Consider the following 5,845-nt stretch of genomic DNA (forward strand, 5'->3'; position numbering starts at 1 on the left):
ACTGCACCATCCCCTATGGTAACCACTAGCCACACGTGGCTGTTGAATGAGCGTGTAAAATGTGGTTAGCTCAAACTGAGATAAGCTCTGTGAAATAAACACTGGATCTTGAAGGCTTCGTCTGAAAAAAAAAGAAGGTGAAATACTCAATCATTTATCGATTATGTGTTACAATGAAAATATGTTTGATGTTGGGTTAAATATAAAAGTTAATTACACGTGTTTCTTTTTACATTTTTTTTTTAATTTTTTTTCAACACTTACTTATTTTTGGGACAGAGAGAGACAGAGCATGAACGGGGGAGGGGCAGAGAGAGAGGGAGACACAGAATCGGAAACAGGCTCCAGGCTCTGAGCCATCAGCCCAGAGCCCGACGCGGGGCTCGAACTCCCGGACCGCGAGATCGTGACCTGGCTGAAGTCGGACACCTAACTGACTGCGCCACCCAGGCGCCCCTCTTTTTACATTTTAAAAACGTGGCTAGTAAAACATTTAAAATGATACATGTGGCTGGAATTCTGTTTCTGTTGGGCAGTGCAGCTCTAGAATGGGCCGGTCTCCTTTGTTGATAACCCCGAGGGAAGCCAGCCCTGGGAATCTCCTGCACAGAGCCATGGGTCAGAGGCTTGAGAACCATCGGCCCAGTGAAGCGGTTGTCAAAGCTGTGGACCTGAGCTCTTTGCCATTTCACATTTGTCCTTTAGGATGAATAGCCAGGGTAGGAAGTTGTATGCACGTGTGCATGCAGACATACAGAACCCCAGGTTTATCCCAGCTGTTGTCTGGGGTCACGTTAGGATATAGTCTTGCTTTTTCAGCTCCATCCGTGCATTAATTAATTAATAGGGGCACCTGGGTGGCTCAGTTGGTTAAGTATCTGACTTGGCTCAGATCATGATCTTACAGTTCGTGAGTTTGAGCCCCGTGTCAGGCTCTGTGCTGACAGCTTGGAGCCTGGAGCCTGTTTCAGATGCTGTGTCTCCCTCTCTCTCTCTGCCCCTCCCCTGCTTGCACTCTGTCTCTCTCTCTCAAAAATAAACATAAACAAACAAACAAACAAACATTTTTTTAAATGAATTATTGGGACCTCATCAAGATAAAAACCTTCTGGGGCACCTGGGTGTCTCAGTCGGTTAAGCTTCTGACTTCAGCTCAGGTCATAATCTCGCGGTTTGTGAGTTCGAGCTCCGCATTGACTCTCTGTTGACAGTGCGGAGCCTACTCAGATCCTCTGTCTCCCTCACTCTCTGCCCCTACCCCACTCTTGTGCTCTCTCTCTCAAAAATAAACATCCATTAAAAAAAGATAAAAAGCTGTACAGCAAAGGAAACAATCAACAAAATTAAAAGGCAACTGATGAAATGGGAGAACATATTTGCAAATGACATAATCTGATAAAGGGCTAGTATCCAAAATATATAAAGGACTCAACACCCAAAAAAATCAAATACATAATCCAGTTAAGAAAAGGGCAGAAGACATGAATAGATAGTTTTTCAAAGAAGACATCCAGAAGGCTAACAGACACATGAAAAGATGCTCAATAGCACTCATCATCAAGGAAATACAAATCAAAATCACAATGATATACCACTTCACATGTGTCAGAATGGCTAAAATTAATAACTCAGGAAACAACAGATGTGGAGAAAGGGGAACCCTTCTGCACTGCTGGTGGGAATGCAAACTGCTGTAGCCACTCTGGAAAACAGTATGGAGGTTTTTAAAAAGTTAAAAATAGAACTACCCTACAACCTAGCAATTGTACTACTAGGCATTTAACCAAAGGATACAAAAATGCTGATTTGAAGGGGCACATGCACCCAATGTTTATAGCAGCGCTATCAACAATAGCCAAAGTATGGAAAGAGCCCAAATGTCCATTGATGGATGAATGGATGAAAGATGTGGTATATATATACAATGGAGTATTACTTGGCAATCAAAAAGAATGAAATCTTGCCGTTTGCAACTACATGGATGGAACTGGAGGGTATTATGCTAAGTGAAATTAGTCAGTGAAAGACAAAAATCACATCACTTCACTCATATGAGGACTTTCAGAGACAAAACAGATGAACATAGGGAAGGGAAACAAAAATAATCTAAAAACAGGGAGGGGGACAAAACAGAAGAGACTCATAAATATGGAAAACAAACTGGGTTACTGGAGGGGTTGTGGGAGGGGGGATGGGCTAAATGGGTAAGGGTCACTAAGGAATCTACTCCTGAAATCATTGTTGCACTATATGCTAACTAATTTGGATGTAAATTTTAAAAAATAAAAATAAAACAAGGTAAAAAATAAACAAAAAATAAACAAAAAACCAAATGAATGAATAAACAACAACAAAAAAGAGAAAACACTTGTAAATATGGAGAACAAACTGGGGATATGGACAAAATGAGTGAAAAGGGTTAAGAGGTACAAACTTGCAATTATAAAATAAATAAGTCACCAGATGAAAAGTACAGCATAGGGAATATAGTCAATAATACTGTAATATACTTATTGTGGTGAGCATTTCATAATGTATATAATGGATCACTGTGTTGTGAGCATTTCATAATGTATATAAAAGATCACTGTGTTGTACACCTGAAACTAATTTAATATTACATGATCTATATATACTTCAATAAAAGAGATAATTGAGGGGCACCCGGGTGGCTCAGTCAGTTAAGCATCTGACTTCAGCTCAGGTCATGATCTCATAGTCTGTGATTTCAGGCCCCACATCAGGCTCTGTGTCTACAGTTCAGAGCCTGGAGTCTGCTTCAGATTCTGTGTCTCCCTCTCTCTCTGCCCCTCCCCCACTTGCACTCTGTCTCTCTCAAAAATAAAAAAATAAAAAAAGATAATTGACTATTTAAACAAAAAAAATAATATGGTGTGCTAAAAGTAAAATGTATGAAAACAACAGCACAAAGGTCAGGAGGGGAACAATGGAAGTACACTATTTATTATAAGGTTCTTATACTATTCATGAAATCATATCATATCATTTGAAGATAGACTGTGATAAGTTAAACATGAACACTACAAACCATTAAACAGCTACTAAAATAACAAAACCTGAGTTGTAACTATTTATCCCCCCACCAAAAAATAATAAAACGTACTAAATCAACCCAAGAGCAGGAAGAAAAAGAAAAAGAAACAAAGAACAGATGGGATACATAGAAAAGAGTAGACAGTAGCTTTAAATGTAATCCTATAAATAATTACATTAACTATAAATGGTGCAATCACCTAATTAAAAGATAGAGTTGTCATACTGGATAAAAAAGCAAAAGCCAACTATATGCTGTCTATAAGATTCATCTTCAATACAAAGATATAAGTAGGTTAAAAATATGGAAGAAATTATGCTTTGCTAACACTAATGAAATGAAACCTTGAGTGGCTATATTTACTATAGGACAAAGTCAATTTCAAAGCGAAGATATTACCAGGGATAAATGAGGTTATTCCATTGTGATAGAAATGTCAACTAATAGAAAAGACATAACTTAAAAATTTATGTATCTGATAATAGAACTTCCAAATATATTAAGGAGAATAGGAAAGAGGGACACATAAGTACACAATTATAGTTGGAGATTTCAATATCCCCTCTCTCAATAATTGACAGAAAAAATATATAGAAAATGAGTAATGATACATCAGACTTGAAAAATACTACCAACCTACTTGACCTAGTTGACATTTATAGAATACTCCACACCAAATCAGCAGACTACATATTTTTTTCAAGTGGGCACATAATATTTATCAAAATAGACCATATTCTCATCTATTACCAGAATTCATTGGCTATAAAACAAGCCTCAATAAATTTAAAAGGATTTCAGTCATCCAACATATTGTTCTGTGACCACAATGGAATTAAATAACAAATTAACAGATCTGTAAAATCTCCAAATATTTAGAAACTAACCAATACACTCCTAAGGAACCCTATTGGTCAAATAAGTCAAAATGGATATTAAAAACTATTTTGTACCGACTGAAACTGAAAACACATGTCAACATGTGGGATGTTGCTCATATAGTATTCATCTTCCCCAGTGTCCACTTTTAAGAAACTAGAAAAAGAAAAGGAAATTCATCACTGAGTAAGGAGAGAAAATGGAATGATAAAGATCAAAGCAGAAATTTTTAAAAAGGAAAACAAAAATAGAGAAGTCAGTGTAATGAAAAGGCACTTTTTAGAGAAGATAAGTAAAACTGATAAACTTCTGGCCAGATTTATCAAGAAAAGACAAGAGAAGACACAAGTTATCAATATCAAAAATGAGAGGAATGACATCACTACAATTCTACAGATACTAAAAGGATAATAAGGGAATATTATAAAATACTTTATGTCAACAACTGCAAGATGAAATAGATTCCCCGAAAGACATGAACTACTCCAAAAAATAAGTATGTAATTTAAGTAGCACTATTACAAAAATAAAATCTGTAGTTTAACACTTTCTCACAAAGAAAGCTTCAAGCCCACATGGCTTCACTGGTGAATTCTAGCAAACATTTAAGGAAAACATAATGCCAATTCTGCACAAACTGTACTAGAGAATTGAAGAGAGGGGACTACTTCCCAACTCAATTTTAAGGCCAACATTCACCTTATGAAAAATAGATCAAGACATTAGAAGAAAGGATAGATAGAAGATCTCATATACTGCTGGCTGGAATGCAAAATGGTACATCCACTTTAGAAAACAGGTAAGCAGTTTCTTAAACAGTTAAATATACACTTAGCATATGATGTAGCAATCCTGCCATTAGGTATTTTACCCCCTCCCCCCCTCCCCCAATGAAAACATATGCTCATACGAAGACCTGCATGTAAGTGTTTTAAGCAACTTTATTCATAAAGGCCAAAAAGCTAGAAACAACTCAAATGCCCATTAACTGATGAACGCATAAACAAACTGGTATATCCTCACAACTGCAATACTACTCGGCAATAAAAAGGAAATGAACTACTGACATGTGCAAACACATGGATGAGTCTCTGGGGTGCCTGGGTGGCTCAGTCAGATAAGTGACCGACTTTGGCTCAGGCCGTGATCTCATGTTCCGCAGGTTCATGCCCTATATTGGGCTCTACGCTGACAGAGCCTGGAGCCTGCTTCGGGTTCTGTGTCTCTCTCTCTCTCTCTCTCTCTCTCTCTCTCTCTCTCTCTCTGCCCCTCTCCTGCTTATGCTCTCTGTTTCTCAAAAATAAATAAACGTTAAAAAGTTAAAAAAACACATGGATGAATCTCAAAAGGATTATGCTGAAAGGAACCAATCACAGAAGACTGCATACTGTATGATTTCATTTATTTATTTTTTTAAATGTTCATTTATTTTTGAGAGAGAGAGAGAGATGGAGGGCAAATGGGGAAGGGGTAGAGAGACAGGGAGACACAGAATCCGAAGCAGGCTCCAGGCTCTGAGCTGTCAGGACAGAGTCCGATGCAGGGCTTGAACTCACGAACCGCGAGATCATGACCTGAGCTGAAGTCGGACGCTTAACTGCCCGAGCCACCCAGGTGCCCCTTGTATGATTTCATTTATAAGACACTGTGGAGAAGGCAAAACTATAGGGACAAAAATTAGGTTGGTGGTTGCCAGGGCTGGTGGTGACAAAAGGGGATTGGCTGCAAAGGCACATAGGGGCCTTTTGGGGTGACAGAAATGGTCTACGTCTCAAATGTGGTGGTGCTTACATAACTACACGTTTGTCAAAACTCATCAAACTGTACGCTTAAAAAGAGTAAATTTTATACCTCAATAAATCTGACTTAAGAAGACAATAAAACAAATCTAAATCAACAACTAAGTGAAAA

General features: G+C 38.0%; 1 protein-coding gene across 5 annotated transcripts in view; it reads left to right on the top strand.

The window, feature by feature from the left end:
* Window positions 1-5,845, top strand: part of LOC147571541 (pleckstrin homology domain-containing family M member 1-like) — a 32,659-nt gene that overhangs the window by 19,051 nt on the left and 7,763 nt on the right. The window lies entirely within an intron of this gene.

Source organism: Puma concolor, unplaced genomic scaffold (assembly GCF_028749965.1).
Source record: "Puma concolor isolate L17-30 unplaced genomic scaffold, mPumCon1.1.hap2 unalloc_scaffold_22, whole genome shotgun sequence".
In the NCBI taxonomy this organism is placed as follows: Eukaryota; Metazoa; Chordata; class Mammalia; order Carnivora; family Felidae; genus Puma; species Puma concolor.